This window comes from Canis lupus, chromosome 3, assembly GCF_048164855.1.
Source record: "Canis lupus baileyi chromosome 3, mCanLup2.hap1, whole genome shotgun sequence".
NCBI classification, from domain to species: domain Eukaryota; kingdom Metazoa; phylum Chordata; class Mammalia; order Carnivora; family Canidae; genus Canis; species Canis lupus.
This window is the reverse complement of record NC_132840.1, coordinates 87,438,184-87,456,665: the sequence shown is the minus strand read 5'-3', so window position 1 is coordinate 87,456,665 and position 18,482 is coordinate 87,438,184. Positions and strand designations below refer to the sequence as shown.

Here is an 18,482-nt window from a genome sequence, read left to right as displayed (position 1 = left end):
ACCAAGATCTTAAGACAAAAATGCAGATGTCATGATTTTCTCCTACTTTAGTGAGATTCTAGTGTCATGCAGCTTTTTTTCCTGCTCATGCGTTCATCTGGTTCAAAGGTCTCATTTTCAAGACCAGTTATCAGCTACTGTGATCCTTTTCACTATTTTGCGTGAAGGCTCATGGGACACTCATAAATGGAAATTTGTTTTCACTACCAGGACAAACCAATTTTATCTTAGTGTGAAATCTCCCTCCTAAGTTCTTCTGGTTTTCAACTAGTACCACATTGAGAAATCTCGAATTTCAATCTGGATGCTGAATTCAATTACCTTATAAATCTAGTTGCCAAGCTCTTGGCATGCCCCTGAACAGTTCTTGGTCTACCTTGAGTCATCCTTTTTTAAACTGCTGATTAGAACCAAAATTTTCTAAGGCTCCTACACCCCTAATCCCATGATCATTACCAAAGATAATGATAAATGATAATGTTTCAGTGTTAATGAGGGAGTAAATAGCATGTTAATGACGTTTGCAAATGTATCTAAATTAGAAGAAGTTGTTAATACCAATGAGGCCAGAAAGAAAATACTGAAAGTTCTAAAGAAGTAGAAGCACACAGAGGAAAAAATAAACATGAAAACAAGCTGAGATTCAACTAACATAAAACATATTCTTATAATGAACAAAGAGCAAATGGAAAAGAACCAACTACTGTCATGGAGACCTGAAGAAAGAAAGGAATAGCAAAGGCTATACAAAGAGGATTTTGCCTATGGCTGGCATTAATTCCAAGGATTTTATAGAAAGTGCCCTTACTTCTCTGACCACTGTTGTCCTGCAAGTGGACCTCTGGCAAAAAAACAAAAAACAAACAACAAAACAAAACAAAAAAACCCCCAAAGAACGTGTGTGCGCACACGATTATTATAACATCTGCTGACATAAAGGATGTATAGGGAACTATTTACAAATAATGAATATATATGTGAGGTACCTGGGGGGCTCAGTCCTTTGAGCATCTAATTCTTCATTTCAGCTCGGGTCGTGATCTCAGGGTCATGAGATCAAGGCCTGCATCGGGTTCCCTGCTCAATGTGAAATCTGCCTGAGATTCTCTCAGCCTCTCTCTCTGCCTCTCCCCCTGCTCACTCACTCGCTCTCTGCAAAATAGGTAAATAAGTAAAAAATTCCTTAAAATCAATACAAATAATGAATATGTAATACTTTTCATGGTAAATCTGATATAAATGATTTATTCTCATAGAATACTTCCTTGGATTTTTGCCTAATTCTTATACCCGTGGCCCATATACAAGCAAGAATAGTTCCAACACTGATGTTGTTTGATATTTTCATTTACACTTAATAGGATGAAAAGTAAAATAGCAAAGATGTCAGAATTTCTTTTGTCTGTCAATGACTTAAGCGACGTTTTTTTTTTTTTTGCCGAATCAAATAATACTCTGAATACCTAAAGAATATTTCCTCCATTTTTTTGTGCTATTCACAATATGATGGTTGCAGACATAACAGACTTTTAAGTTTAATCTGTACTCTTTTCCATCACTTTCTTAAGTCTAGACAATCAACAAAGCAATTAATCAAACCTTGATTTGTAGTGTTTATGATTTCTATGGTTATACTCTCACTATGGGTGATTTCAAGCTATGAAGCTGCTGTCATTGAATATGGACTTGGGAAGAGGTATACAGCAACAAACCATTATATAGGGTTTTTGCCATATAGAGAAAATTGTTATAAATAACTTTTAGAACGTAGATAATAGAAAAATGTAGTAAAATGTTGGAAGTATGGCTTTTGTGTATTCATTGCCTTTTAAAACATTATTTACTTGAAAGTTTATACAATTTAATTTTTAATAAGAGCTCTGTTTAATAGCTGGCTCATAAAATTTCTGAAACTTTAACAGCTGACTCACCAGGCAGTATGAACAGACTCCAGCACATCCCACTCAGTGCCTTTACTCCTGAGACTCAGGCCTAATGTCTAGCGTGTGCTGGAAATTATAGGATTCACAAATTCAACGTGTTCAAAATGAAGCTCATCTACTTTCTGCCAACGATGGCTTTTATTCCCTCATCTACCCAACTAGTTAGAAACAGGGAAAACTTTAATACCCCATCTTCCTCAGCTCCAAACATCACCAATCACCAAGTCCTATGTATGTTGCTTCTGAAATAGCTCCTGAATTTTTGTCTTTCCTATTTCTGTCATCTAGTCTAAATTATTGCTAGACCAGCCCCCTGCTTTGTAAATCTCCCATGTAATTGTAGAACAGTGTTGACCTTGTCGTTGGCCAGCTTCAGAATGGGGGCAGATCAACGTCATCATTAGGTGACTACCTTATTACTCTGCTATGGCAGGCAGTCAAGTGTATTTCTTATCTTTCTTGTTCATCTCTTGTCATTTGCCACCTCACCCATGTTCCTCTGTTCCTCACTCCACACCTCTAATGGCATATTCCAGAGGTAGTGCTTTTAATTCAAGTAGTTCTCTGCCTAGTATGTTCTACTCATTCCTCTCTATTTGTTTGTCAGGGAGCAACTCAAATGTAAAATTTTACATTTCTGAATATAAAGAAATTACATTTCTTTCTGAAAAAGAATTACTTATTCCCTCCTCTGGACTTCTGTTACCATTTGTTTACATTTTTTCTTAAATAATGCATACAACACACTTTTCACAAGACACAGCATGTAATGAATAATCAGTTAGTGATCTCCCCTCCAATTGCCTAGTGGCAAGGGCATGAATTTTAGAATTCGGGCCCCCTTGACTTTGCTAGCTCTGTGATCTTGGATAAATTATACAACTTCTTTATGTTTCACTTTCTTCATCTGTAAAATGGAAATAACAATGCTCTCTTTTAAGGCCACAGATATAAATATCTGAAATAAATCAGATAATGTTGAAAAAGCATCAGTTCCATTTTAAGTACCCAATACATGTCAGTTCTCTTTCTTTCCAACCCTAGTTTTTCATTCTATACGTTAATTCGTTGTACTCCTGTGCCTCTTTCTTGTAAGACTGTGAATTTTCTTGGATGCTGAGACCATTCTTACTTAATTTTCTGTGCTTCACACTGACCTAGCATAATCCTTGAAGCATGGTGCAATATCCATGACTATGAGATGAATAAAGGCAGGTATGTCTTAGATTTCCCTATCGTGACTAGATTTTAGCATGAACAATCTAGGAATCTGAGGCTACCTCGAGTTCATGAAATGAACCAACCACCAAGTAGTAAGTAGGCATCTACTATGGGCAGTATATGAAAGAAACCTAAAACATAGTTATTGTTTTAAGTGAGTTTATGGTATAAATTGGGAAATAAGATATCTTTGTATGAAACTTTAGACAATATGATGAAAAATACTTGGTAATATCTTTCATGTGTGAATTCTTCACTATGAACAGAATATCCAGCATAATATAAGAAGAGATAGGAAGTTTCTACGGTGGACAAGCACTTTCAGGCATTAGTGGAAAAGGTAGGATTTTCGCATAGGTAAAAGTGAATAAATCTGAAACAGATCTTGATGGTTCTTGAACAACAATATGACATAATGAAAATTCATTAAACAAATTAACATGTCCAAGTTCTGTACAAGTCTGAAGGAATTAGCCATTTGGGAGCAAGTTTTCATTGAAACAAACAAACAAACAAAACTGTTGCAAGCTGAACTGTGTGCCTCAAAATTCATATGTTGAAATTATAACCTCAGTACCTCAGAATGTGGTTGTATTGGAGATAAGGTCTTTAAAGAGGTAGTTAGGTAAACTGATGTCTAATGAGTGGCCCCTAGTCCATATGCCTGGTATCCTCCTAAGAAGAAGAGATCAGGACACACACAGTGCAGGCTGAGGGAAGATCCCGTGAGGACACTGAGAGGGTGGTCATCTGCATGCCAGCCCAGTTGAACACTTTGATCTTGGACTTCCAGCCTCCAGAACTCTGAGAAAAATTAAAATTTTTAAAGATTTTATTTATTTATTCATGGGAGACACAGAGAGAGAGAGAGAGGCAGAGACGCAGGCAGAGGGAGAAGCAGGCTCCATGCAGGGAGCCCGATGTGGGACTCGATCCTGGGACTCCAGGATCACGCCCTGGGCCGAAGGCAGATGCTCAACCACTGAGTCACCCAGGCATCCTGAGAAAATGAAATTTATGTTGTTCAATCCACTATGACTCTTGTTATGGCAGATCAAACAGACTAACACACTGGGCAAGGTGAACAGCAGTAGGAATGCAAGATGTGAATCTGAGGTTCACTGCAGAGGAACCATGCGAAGAACCCATGAAACAGTGGGATTTAGTGGTCAGTATTTAGGACTTACACCATAGCAAACCCAACTGGAGGACTGTGACCTTCCCAGGTCCCTTTCAGTAGGTTCCATTTTCTTCCTGACACCCTCCCACATTATGCTCCTCCTTCTCTTGCCACCCCTTGTTTTGCCTTCTTTCGGATGCCTGCCTAGCGTTTTGCACGCCCCTGTCAATCTTCCTTATAGGATAGCTTGTTCCCTGTCTCATTACCCTTGGTATTGACTTTGCCAAAGTCTGTAGTCTATGGGTCTGTCTTCCAGCTAGTCATGAGCTCCTGATGGATGGGGTCAGTTTTAGGTATATTTATAGATCTAGAGCCAAAAACAACATTTGACATGTAGTGAGTGCTTAGTACATATTTTCTGGCTAAGACTATATTTGGTTTATGCCTCAATCACCAGAAGAACTTAATCTTGATATTGCATTATGCCTTGACATATGCTTTTAATGCTTTATATGTTCTTTAATGGAATAGAAAATCAACATTTTTGGCTGATTTATTGCTTCCTATTGTCGTTCCAATGTACCCTTCTTCTTCCTCCTTCCCTGCTACTCCTACCAGACAATCCAGGCTATAAAACCACTGAGGGTGGAGTTTGTTGTTTCTTTATCTCTGCCCTCTTGTCTCCTGCCACCTCTCTGAATCAAGAATTTTGCCCCAGAGTTGGCTGCCATTGGTGCCATCAGACAAATGTAAGATGAATTCACCAGGGCTGGGCTTTGAGAGTCTCCTTCCTATTTCTTGTTTACAGAGTTTGGGAGAAAGAACTCATTTTGAAATTGTAGTCACATGAAAGTGTAGGTGATCATTCAGTTAACATTTGTTGGGATACTGTTATAGGAGCTGGGGATACCGGGAAAAAGAAGGAGCCTGTTCTCGACGAGCTCATGGTCAAGGAGATAATGACAATAGGGCATCGGGTGCTAAAACAACAGTATAAAGAACAGTGTGTCAGGCCCCTGACTCACATTAAAAGCAACTCAGAGCAGGTGAGGTCTACAGAGGACACTCTTGAGGAGGGAGTCACACTCAAGTTTGGTTGGACTAGAGAAAAGGTTGTACTGGTAGAGATGAAGTAGGTAACTAAGCACAGGCAAATTATAAAGAAACTTTTATCCCTATAAAGAGATTTAAGTCTCTAAGGAGTTTTAAAGGGGGGTAGGAGATTGTTATATTCAGAATGAAATTTTAAAAAGCTCTCTGTAGCTACTGGGTATAATGGATCAATTACAGAAAGAGACTAGAAGCAGGAAGATCAGAGATCGGTTTTCATTTTATCTTGAAAATAAAGGAGAACTTTCTTAAATTTCTTATATTTCCATGGCAGTCATTTGCATGGTAGTGTGTTAGTTTACTACTACTGCAAATCACCCCAAAATTAGTGGCTTAAAACAACACAAACTTATTATCTTACATTTCTGTAGGTCAGGAGCCTGGTGTGGGCCTTAGTAAGGTATAGATGGACTATTCTTATCTGGAGGCTTTCAGATGACCACCGTCATTGCTCATTCAAGCATTGTCTGGGTTACTGTTGTAAGTGTGGTCACACATTTTAAGACTAAAGTCTCTGTACCACCCAGGGGCCACCATTAGCTCCTAGAGGCCCCTCTCTTTATGTCTCAGAGCAGCAAAGGGATGTCAAATCCTTCTCACTATGCCTTCTTTCTGATTTAACCAGAAAAGTTTCTCTGATATTAAGGATTCATGTGATTACATGGAGCCTGCCCAGAACAGTCTCCCCATCTTAAGATCTTTAACTAAATCACATCTGCAAGGTCTCTTTTACCGTGTAAGGTAACATATTTATCGGTTCCCGGGGATTATTTGTGAGGAGCCGTTGTTTTGTCAACCACAGGTGGTGGTGACATTCTTCCTCCTGTTGACTCTCATTGCCTGCAACAGTGTCTTGGTTCTTGATGCCTGTATCTTAATTGCTCTCTCTAAATCCCTGCCACTTGAAGTGTGATTGGAAATGTGGAACCTTGGACCCGACCCTAAATCTACAGAATGAAAATCTGCGTTTTAGCTACATTTCCAGGTTATTCATATGGATGCTAAAATTTGGGAAGCACTGCTCTAAATAACTCACATGTTCTCATCCCCCTCTATACTTAGAACATTTAAGCCCTCATTGTCTTGTTGAATTGAGTTGTTGAGAGGAGATTTGGTCAAGCAAATCCCTTGTGTTGGGCACCGGCTTTTCTTTTTGTCTTCTCATCATTCCCAATAACTGATGCTTTTCTTTGGACCTGCATTTTTGTCTGCATTTCTAGAATCACAGAATCTCCAAGGTCAAGATGTCACTGCCTGCAAGGGGTAGAAGGTACAGAGAATCCTGGGGTGGAAAGGAGGAAAAGGAAGTGTTTTTAAGTGGCACAGTCTGTTCAAATCACTGTGCTGATGAGGCAGGAAAGAGCAGAGAATTAGGAATTTGTAAATCCAGGCTGTTAACTGAGTTTCATGGGGAGTTGTCAAAGCCTGGAGAATTGGCTTCATCTGAAAGTCTGTGGGGTTAGAAGCATTCCTAAATTCACAGGGCCAGATTGACTTGTTGGAGGTTCTACGTAAAGCAGACTTTATTTTAGAGCAGTATTTTACGTTTATTTCTGCCACTATCATACTCGAGGACCCAGACAGACGTCTATAACTAACAACAGCCCATTGGTCTCAGTTTGGTCTGTGGATGAAATCACGACTGAATGCAAAGTGATGTAGTGATCCTGGGGTTTTTCCTTACATGCATTTCGTCCACTCCTCTAGGCCTACTATTCTGCTAACCACAGAACGGCATATCAAAATTCCTGAGAATGTGGGGCACAACTCAAAAAAGTCATGAAAGTGATTTTGCCAAATCCCTAGGAAGGTCACGGTTACCAAGAATTTCTTAAAAATTGATATTTTAAGGTGAAAGGTCCCATTGTAAGACAGGGAGGCTTTTACAGGCTTGACCCGATTGTGTTGGTGATGGAGAATGCTGATAAGCTAGGTTGTCCATACCCACTGCAAGGAGCACAGTACTTTGTATGGCGTAAGCTCTAGGTAAGGAACTGTTGAAAGAAAAATACACAAATGACTGTGAACTATTATATTTCTTCTGTATTGAAGCAACTGTGCTTCTAAGGAAACACATACATTTAAGTAGCCTCAGGGCGTAGGAGAAGGAGAGGGAGCACTTCCCTCGCTCCTTTACATTGGCTTGCCAAGAAGTATCTTCACACGCTGCAGTCTGGCTTCCGAGCTCCGTCCCGCTCTTCCTGGGGCTCTCTGCTCTTTCCAGCAGGGTGTCCTTGGGCCGCCCGTTGGACTGGATGCAAGGAACTTTATTAGCTTTCTCTTCACACCCTGACAGGCGCAATCACTCTTGTAGGTTTTAATTAAAACGTTTAATTAAGCACAGTTCTAGTAGCAGGAAGTTAGCTCGCATCCTGGCGAAGTCCTCAGGCTTGGAGTTGAAGGAGGAACAAGAGAATGGAAGAGGTGCAACAGAAACCTTTACAGTTTTCCATCAGCTAAAAAATACGCCATGATGAAGTGAGGAGAGACGGTTGTTTTTCTACGTTAGACTGGTTTCAGGTCAAAGTAGGAAGAGATGACTTTTGGCTTCAGTAGTCTTCTCTGCCTACTTTCTGCAAGCCTCACCCCCAGGGATAGGTCTCCGGGCTTTCTGCTGTTCTTCAAAGCTCCCTACAGCATCTCATCGATTCTATACGATATTACATGTTCTCTAATTTTCTCCAGCATCACTGTGCTGTCCATGTCCTGCCTCAGACTTGCCCGTCCTTTGTCTTTTTCTCAGGACTCTGCCTCTAAGGAAGGTCAATGGCTTGTTTGTGTTTATTAGCCTGAGTGGTGGTGCTTTGCCTAGACTCCAGCACCTCTTTGGCCTTCCCGGCCTTCATCCACTTCCTCTCTGATATCCATGTAATTCCACACGTTCTCATAATGGGACTCCTCTTGGCCACAGGTCTAACTAACTGAGAAATTCAAAGACATCTATCTGTTCTCTTTATCGACTTGAGGAGATCCGGTACCTCCTTTCCTGCTTCCTTTTCTCTTCTTGAGGCTCCATGAGCTTAGGCCTTCAGAAAGGAAAGACAAAGAGGTTCTCCTTGAATCTTTTGGCCCAACACATAAACCTCCCCCTTAAGCAAGTAGGTTTCCTTCTTGGAAAACAGCTAAGAAAAAATGGGGAATAGTACTGTGAAACATTTTTGCCACAACTGTTTTCTGCATGTGGCTTGTCGTAAACTGAGAAAGTAAAAAATGCAAGGATATTTGGGGAAAGAATGAAAAGCATTGTGATGACTTTTGGGGACTGTGCCTGGTTTTGGTGCCTCTCTTTCAGTATAGATCACTGGGGTAGGAGGTTCTAGAGTTCTAAGAGTTAAATGCGACTCTTCTAAATGACTTGTTTACAGACCCAGGAAAGTTCTTCCTTGCAAAAAAGAGGATCAGAATGTATAACACATCTCCAAATGATGCTTTCTGCTTTAGGGTTTATTTAAAATATATTTCTTCTTTAAAGCCCACTTGGAGACTTGCTATTGCTTGCTTTGTCTCCCAGCAACGTCAAAAAAACCGATAGAAATGACATTTTTTTTTTTCTTAACATGTGCTTTCAGTCAAGGGGAAAAAAAAAAGGCAACAAAAACCTTGCAACTTCTAAACCAGTTCCCAAAATAGACCCAAAAAGAAAGAGAAGCCAAAGCATGCCATGCAACACTTCTTGAGGGAACAATTATAACCTGGAGAAAGAGACACCGTGAGTGCACAGCTCCTAGAAACAGAACCTAGTACAGAGGCATCTACCTCTCCTGTCTCCCACGAGACACAGGCGTACATCATAGCAAAAGCCACGCTTGTCCAAAAAATATATTTACCGGAACCCTAAAAAGATTTTAGTATTAGACCTGTTGGAAGAATTTTAGACAATCATGAAGCCAGGCCACCTGGAGATAAGGCTGGAATCTTGATGTACTCCAACATCCACGACTCACACAACCACCCAATAGGGCAGTGAGAGCTGATTCAATAGGCGGGACTGTGCTAGGCCCTGCTGATGTGATTGGAAATCTCTCTCCGTGATTTAATAAACACTCCAGTTTGAGCTTTCATCACTTTCCTCTATGTTGCAGGGTGCACCCCAGTCATATTCGACTAATGTAGGTTTCTGACCTCTACTGTTCTCATTTTTGTCCTTGAGGCTTCGCATGTGCCATCCCCTCCACCTGCTTTATTCTTTTCTCCTTTCTCGTTTTTGCTGTCCAGTGCATCTTTCCCTTGTCTATCACGTGGCCCAATTCTGCAGGTAGATGTCTGTCCTCGTTGTGTGTTTTCATAGCATATAGTACTTGTTTTTGTAGGACTTAGTCATGATTCTGAATTTTGTGTTTGCTCTCCCCACTCCCCAGACTAGAAGATCCACAAGGGCAGACACTTTATTAGTTTCTCCATCTCTGTTCTGCGGTCCTAGCGTGGTGCCTCATGCTGCCTCGTAGGCATTTGACTATTACTTAATTATAGTTTGATTAAGAAGATAATTCCAGAAACTAAATTCCTTGTTTTGAATAGGTTAAGGAATCATTCAGACTTAACTATTGTCTATTGGGCCTCAGGCAACTGTCCAGGTCTCAGTTTTATCAGCTGTAAAGTAGGGATAGTAATATCTTTTATGATCGGTAGAAAAACCTAAGGGTAAAAAATACACAAGACACCTAGTATCTGGCACATAATAGACCCTCAATGGTAATAATCATTATGATGCTTAGATCTAATGTTAAAGAAATTTTTGTTGATGTTGTTTGAATACTTCATACCTCATGGGAAACTAGGTGCTTTTAGTTTCAATTTACAGAGTAAATATTTTCACTGTAAAGATCAACCTCTTAACACCTCACCCCAAATATTTTCCTAAATACCCTAATCATATCATTATTTCCTCTATCAAGTTTTATAAACTTATAACTTGGCCTCAAAATAGCTCCAAGGTAAGAATTAGAAATTTAGAGCTCAGACTCTAGAGTCACACCCTCTGGAATTGAGTTCTGGCAAGCTGTAATGTTTCTCTGTGCCTCAGTGTCCTTATCTGTGAAGTGGGTACCATGATATAATGATTGCTTGTTCCGGAAAGAGACCCATGCTCTGCAGAGTTGCCACTTCCTTCCATCGACAATCCGCATTTGTCCCTAAAACTTCCTGTTCTTTACTTAGGTACATATGAGTGGCTGCTTTTTTCCAGGTGTTCCAGGGACATGCAGGAGACCTAGTAGCTAAATTTGGCAAAACAGCAAGGCATCAACAGACAATGGGCGATGGTTGGTAGAGATATAATAGATGCTATTTGATCACCAGACAGATGAGTGAAGTAAACTTTCCAGTTCTCAGGCCCCATGATTATACTCTAGGACAGAAAATTGCTAGACACACAGCAAGTGCCCAGCTCCTAGAAATAGGGCCCAGAATAACATGACTTTATATGTGGGAGAGATCTTAGAGTTTATCTGCTCCAGTGGTTCCTAAGCAAAGGGTGATTTAGAATTAACCAGTCCCTTGAAATCCTGGTTCAGGAGGCCTAGGGAAAGGATAAAGCCCGCATTTTTTAAGAAAGGATTTTTTTTGTTTATCTGAGTGAAGACAGAGAGAATGTGAGCAGGGGAGAAGGACAGAGGCAGAGGGAGGGACAAGCAGACTCTCTGCTGAGCAGGAAGCCTGACACGGGGCTCGATTCCAGGACCCCGAGATCACGACCTGAGCCAAAATCAGATGATTAACAGATTGAGCCACCCAGACGCCCCTCACGTATTTTTTTAAGTGCCCCAGGTAATTCTGTTGACACCCTCTGACCTAGTCCACTTTCCCCTTCTCTGAGGAGAGCCTCCAACCTGTAACATTTTTCTTTCTCTAGAAAGCAATTATAACTGAGAGAAAAAGAATCTGAAAGTGGTAAACTTCCAGAATCTGTCTGGGCAATAGACCCATGTCCACATTTCTATTAGGTGGCAACCCATACTGGGAATTCTTGGATATGAGGGTGAAACGAAGTGAACGTAGACCCCATCATTGCACACGGCATCGAGGGTTGCAAGGAAGCATCCTTCTACCAGCCCCACCACTGCATGCTGGGATGCATTTCCATAATCAAGCTCTCTCAAGCACAAAATGTGCATCTAATGGAATATCATTTTTCACGGCAGCAAATTCACATGTAAGCATCAAAGCTTTACTTTATTGCCTTACATCATGAAATACAACTACATCTGAAGATTGATGTCTCTAGTTAACCCTCTAATCCTAGTTCGTTAGATAAATACTGAGCACTAATTCAAACTCTGTCTTCTGATACTAATTCTGGATACTGATTTCTTGAATGCTAATAGAAACCTTGCATCCTGGAATGTATCCTGTGGCTTATTCTCAGTTTGAGACCCATCATTCTAAGATGGATTTGTATTATCTTGAAGCATAAGGTGGAAGAGTTTGACCTCAGACCTAGAAGGGAGAAACAGACTGCTTAGCAGTTCAAAGATGAATGAAGGTCATCAAGACAAAACCACAATGGGGCTTCCCTACCCACTACAGAGTTGGGTGGAGGGTTTGGAAAACTGTGGCTAGAAAACCAGACTTTTTCCAGGTTGTCTTTCATGGGGTGATCACTGATGTATTTATTTCTCTGATTAATGAACTTTGCAAATTAACCTCCACGCTACTCTGTAATTGCGATTAAGGTTTCAAGAAATCACTTAAGCGTACGTTTCCTCCACTTCTGAGTCTATTCCAGTTGGATGGCCGGCTCACTGTGCTGATTTCACAAAGATAGTGCCAGTCTCCTGACCTCTGAATTTACAATTAATTATTGCATTCGGCACCCAAAATTACCCCCAGCCTCCATGTGCCTGGCTTTATCTCTCTGCACACACAAGCCTGGCTTTTAATTAAAGGCCCTCCAAATTAAATGAAAACAAATTCAATTATTACATCTCATTGGAACAGCTCACAGCATATCCTGACAGCATTTATCCAATGGACAACTCAGGGAGAGCTCGGCTCCCACAACTGAAATTAATGTGCCCAGTAAATGATTTTTCTTATCATTGCTTGAACAGGTTTTTTGCCATTGGGTCAGCCCTAGCTGTGGTCTTTGCTGTCTCTGAAGCAACTAGTTTTAATACTATTTCTCTTCCCGATCTTTTCTAATCTCTATCCAGCTCTTATTCAGCCTGCATGGAAAAAGAATGGCCTCATGTTTTGCTGCCTCTGGGGCTAGAAGATAATTACCCTCCAATCTCTGCAGGTTCAGAGGTGCAGCTCAGAGATGCACCCCTTAAATTTAGATCCTTACACATAGCCCTTAGGAGTATACAAGGGACTGGGTATATGTATGCTTCTTGCTCTCTATGCTGCTCAAAGTTTAAAAGAATGTGCAATGAATTGAGATTATCGTTATGATCTATCACAACAATAATCATAATAATATGTGTTTACTGAGCACTGTAATGTGCCAGACAGTGCAAACAGCTCAGATTAGATGCAGTCCCTACCCAGTGGGCCTGTTACATAAATAGGAAGCAAGGCAAGACCCAAACAAAGGGAGCAGTAGAAACAAACTGAAGGTGGAGTTGGGAAGGGAGGAAATATGATTTCTTCCCATCACTGGAGGCCAGGTCTATCTCGCCTGGGCTATTTGCTTAGACGGCACTTTCTGCAGAGTTTTCCTTTAGGTATGAAGCTCTTCAGCTAAATGGCAGGTTGGGACTAGGACTGGAGGATTTGTAAGAAGAAGAGCAGCATTCGGCTCAGAGGCAGGAAACTGGATCTTTGCACCTGGGCAGGGAAGGAGCCATTCTGGTCTGGGAGAGCCTTATTTGGGTAGGAGTACAGAACAGACGCTGTTGTTCCTGTCGGGAGCCCAAAGCAGCCCATGGGCAACATCATCACCCTGCTTCCCCAGGCACAAGGGTCAGACCACATGGAGCAGACACAAGTCAGGAGAAAGGCTAGAAGTAGAGTTCAGTGGATTTGTGCAGAGACAGGAGCTCTAGGTCTTGTGGCTGAGGGTTTCCTTTTCTTTGTGTGGACTGGATTTGTCTCATATCCCGTGTTGTTGAGAGGGAAGACCCAAATGTTGATGGCGATGGAAAGAAAACATGTAGATCACGACAACTTCCTAATCCACTCACAACCCAGTAGGCAGGGAAAAGCAAAGCAGGAGAAAGAAGCGTGGGCAAAGGATAGGAAGCTGCTATCTGAAGCCCATGGCTTCCAGACAGACTGCCTGGCATTTCATGTGTCCTGAAACACAGCCCACACTGCTCAGAGGAAATGGGCTTGCCTAGACAGCGCTGTTGAGTATGTGAAACTCCAGGGAAGGGGACATTGTGTCCCTGTGCTCGGCATGCACAGGTATCACTAATCTCTCCTGGGGATGCCAAGCAGTTGGGAGAGCAGTCTTCAGGGGACAACAAGGCTTATGCTCTATCATCTTTTTTTACATCCTTAGCTGAGCAAACATGCTTAATAAGGACTGTTTCTGAGTGTCCTCTGTGCAGGAAGCATTGCAAAATCCTGTTTGGGAAGATACAAGGGAAATGGAAGATCAGCTCAAGGTATTTGTAATATGATCGGGATGTAGAAAATATACATTCATACAAGAACTCTAAAATGTCAAGTTCCATTTTTTCCATGATGATTCCCATAATCTCTGCATATGCTTACAATTCATCTTAACACTGTGTATTGCTATTATTTGCTTATATTTTATTATTCTGCTCTAGACTAAACTTTATCAGGGTAAGGTTTGTGTCTTTGTGTTTTGGTTTGGTTTGGTTTTTTTGTATCTCCCCAAAACAGTACTTCCTCTGGCATTTGGCAATATTTGTTTACCTTTGAATTGAATAAAGTGAAAGTCTAGTTTGAGTGCTCCCAACCCGAGCAGTATCAGCCTCCTCTAGGACATTTTGCTTATGTTCATTTATCATTATTATGGAATCAGACTCATCTCATCTTGGTTGTAAGAGATAGTATATTAGAGGGTTAAGAGGTCAAACATCAAAACCAGGTTGTGTGACCTTGGATAAATTATTTCATCTCTCGGGTCTTCCTTGTCTACAAAATGAATAGGATGATGTTAATAGTTACTTTATAGACTCATAAATGGGGATTACCTGGGTAACACATGAACTGTAGCAGCAATGCTCCCTACATGGTGAGTATTACATAAGTGTTAGCTTTCTTATTATTAAAAGCCTAAAGGGTGCTTATTATGTGTTGGATTGTGTCCTCTGGAATGATATGTTCAAGTGCTAATTCCCAGTAGCTATGTATGTGACCTTATTTGGAAATAGGGTCTTTGCAGATGCAATCAAGTTAGAATGAGGTCATAATGGATTAGGATGGGCCCTAATCCAATGATTGGTGTCCTTCTAAGAAGAGGGAAATTTGGACACAGGGACACATACAAAGGGAAGATGTAGAGCCACAGACAAACACACTGAGAGAGCACCATGAGAAGATACAATATGGAGCAATATGTCTACAAACCAAAGAAGCCAAGGATTGCAAGCAACCACTGGAAGCTAGAAGAGAAGCATGGATGAGGTTCTGTCCCTCAGAGCCTCCACAAGGAACCAGCTCTGCCAGCAATTGGTCTACAGACTTCTGGCTTCCAGAACTATGAGAGAATAAATGTTTTTTTTCAGCCACCCAGTATGTGATCATTTATAGACTGAGCAAGCTTTATCTTCTGTGTATTTATCCAACACAGCACCTAGTAGAATGCTTGGAAGACAGAAGACCTTGGCCAAAGAACATTTGCTGAAATGGATAGAATCAGCCAAGTGATCATTAATGGGAATCCAAAATTATAGAACAGTTTTAGAGGAAGTAGACTTTACCAGTTTTATTCTATGCATCACCTATTTGATACTAAACAAAGCGACATATTTGTCCAATTCAACTTGTTATTGGTGGATGATGTCACATATAAAATTCCCTTCAAATGTAAGAATAAAAGGAAAGAGGTTGCCATAATAGCCTCTTGTGGGGATCTATCCTTGGCTCATTCCATCCAGCTCTGCCTCCTGCAGATGCCGATTCCTTCCTGTGACCCTAGGAACTTCTTAAATGATAACTGCTAATTCCAAATAGAAAAAAAAAATTAAAACAAAGCAAGGGGTGGTGTATGTTTAAGATTATGTTGGTCTTGAGCAGAATTTCATTCATAAACATTTATCAAATGGCTTACTGTGTGCCCGATACTGTGCTAGGACAGGAGAAGAAGACAGAGTGAAAACAACAGTGATTAACATTTTATGAAATCTTTATAATGTGCCAGGCAGCATCCTAAACGCACTATCTTATGTGATCCTTTCAATAACTGTCTGGTTAGGTAAGTCCATTTCATAGATAATAAAACATGCTTCGTGAGATTTAGACACTTGCCCAAGGTCACACGGTAAATGATATAGAGGCCCGGTTTTATAGCTCAGCAATCTGACTCCAGAGTTTTCAATCACTGCACAGAAATTAGATACCTCTTATCCTCATGGAGCTCAGGGTGTAACAGTAAAGAAGGCAAGCAAAGAGTCATGGGTAAGAAAATGGGTAAGGGGAGTACCTGGGGGGCTCATCAGTTAATGACAGACTCTTGGTTTCCGCTCAGGTTGTGATCTCCTGGGTCGTGAGATCCAGCTCCACCTCTGCACTCAGCGAGGAGTCTGCTTGAAGATTCTCTCCTTCTGTCCCTCCCCTCACTTGCATGTGCTCACACGTGCTGGCTTGTTCTCTCTCTCTCTCTCACCCTCTCTCTGGAATAAATAAATTATTAAAAAAAAAAAAAAAAAAAAAGAAGAGCAGGGATAAGAATACTAGCCACAGAGACCCTAACGTGGGATTTTCCTGAATTCAAGCTACATCCAGCTTGAGCAGAGAGAGAGGGGAGCCATGCTGGGGCTGGGTGATGGATCATTACAAATCCTCCAGTCATTACAGTCCTGGTTTGACCTCTGGGGTCCAGCCTATCAAAGGGGCTTTCGTGGGTTAGGGTTAAAGTTTCTGTAGATGCCTGCAGGGCGGGAGCCAGAAGGCCTGGCTTCTCAGCAGTTTGTAGTTAAGAGCCGAAGCAAGGAGCAGGGGCCTGAGCCAGCTCATCCCGGGTTCCGGCTGCTTGCTCTCTGGGTCTCGTCTTGTTAGATCCAGAAGATCTGATGCTAATGTGACTCCAGGCAAGCCCACTTTTTACGGTAAATTGAAAAGAATTTCTTGTCCTTGCAAAGAGCTGGTGATCCAAGATGAGAAACTGTGTGCTTTTAGGAGAGACTGATCATCCACATGGCATAGCTGCCTTCCTTCAGCAGGTTTCAGCCAAGATCCTTAGAATGCACTATTTCAAGAATCTTTTTTCAATCTTCATGGAGTCTTTGCATTTGACTCGCCAGAGGCCCAGTTGATTTAGAGGTTGATAACCACCACTAACTATTATAGAATTTACTTGGCTGCTGCACTGAGAACTCACTGCTGTGAGCATTGTCTCCAGCCTCAGTGGACTTCCCAGAAGTTGCCTTTAAAAATTTCACACTCAACCATTTCCCACTCACTGAAGGCTTGAAAGAGGACATTCTGAAAAAGAATAGCTATTTTTAGTAAGGAGTCGGTTGTAAAGAGATTATTAGAGGGAGAGCTAGCCTGAGGGAACCTAGCATCTTCCCCGCTTCTCTTTTTTTTTTTTTTTTAATAGTCTACTGTTTGGAGTGTATCCCCCAAACCTCAGTCGTGTTAAAACCAATCCCATCAAAACTCAACTTGCACAAAGAGAGTTAAATAACAGTAATATTTAACAATATTTAACAATATTTAACAATAGAAGACCTGGTGTGGGACCCAGCTCTGCCGACTTATAGACTCTGTGACCCTGGGCCAAAATGCAAACCCTCTATGCCTATTTCTTCCATCATAAAATGATAATAATAACAATAATAATAGTTTATTTCACAGGGTTTTGGGAAAAGTCAAATGAAATAATGTGTGAGAGTGTTTTGCAAATTGCAAAATATTGTATAAAGCTTAGTTATTTTTACAGAAAATACATATGGATTTTCTGCCCTTTTGAATTATTCATTTTCTATCTCTTTCTAGTAGCCTGAACAATTGGGTATTTGATTTTTATCTTACTTCCTGGGAGCTCTCTATACTCTCACATCAATTATTTCATTTTATTTTCACACCATGTCTATTTTACCTACAAAATATGGAATGTGACTGAGTTGTCTAATACATAAAATAAGTTGGGCTGTGACATCTAAGCCTCTTTGTATTTATTAGTTACCTTTCCGATGTGAACTTGGGGAAATTTTTAGGTGGATATTTGGAATATTACTTATCACAAGGTGAACAGACTTAAGAAATCACCTTTTCTTTAGATTCTGAATGCAGTTGGGTGCTGGAAAAAAAAGAGTCCCAGTGTCCCACATGGCCAGTGATTGTTTTTCTCTGAATATGTTGGCATTTTCAGGAGTGTAAGACTAGCATCCTTGTCAAGCAGGCTTCTCAGGAACTGACTGGTTTAGGGGCCCACGATGAGTTCTGGTACAGCTGGAACCAGGCTTCATGACCTGGAACAACACAGGGTCCAGAGGCCGCATGGTTCAATGGGAAGAGCATGGAACTGAGGATCAGATGAGGGTGGCTGTTGATGGCGGGTCATTCCTAGATGGATTGTTTGCCTTAAGCATGTCACTTCCCTTTACAATATTGCCCATCTACCTCAAAATCTGTTTTATTTATTATTATTAGAGTAGACCCCATGCCCAGTGTGGAATCCAATGCTGGCCTGAACTCACAACCCTGAGATTAAGACCTGAGCTGAGATCAAGAGTCAGACACCTAACTGACTGAATCACCCAGGCACCCCATAGGCTGTTGTATTTTTAATTAATTTTTTTATTGTGGTAAAATATACATAACATAAAATTACCATTTTGACTGTTTTTACATGTACATTTCAGTGGCATTAAGTACATTCACACTGTTGTGCAACCATCACCACCAGCCATATCCAGCACTGCAAAAAGTTTCTTTTGTGTAAATGAAATCATTTCTGTAAAAGCCCTTAGGAGAGCATAAAGCATGGTCTGAATGCAAAATATTAT

The 18,482-nt window shown here is 40.9% G+C and overlaps 1 protein-coding gene across 1 annotated transcript in view; it reads left to right on the top strand.

The window, feature by feature from the left end:
• OPCML (opioid binding protein/cell adhesion molecule like) overlaps nucleotides 1-18,482 on the top strand; it is a 1,082,947-nt gene that overhangs the window by 104,317 nt on the left and 960,148 nt on the right. The gene's annotated exons all lie outside the window — the stretch shown is intronic.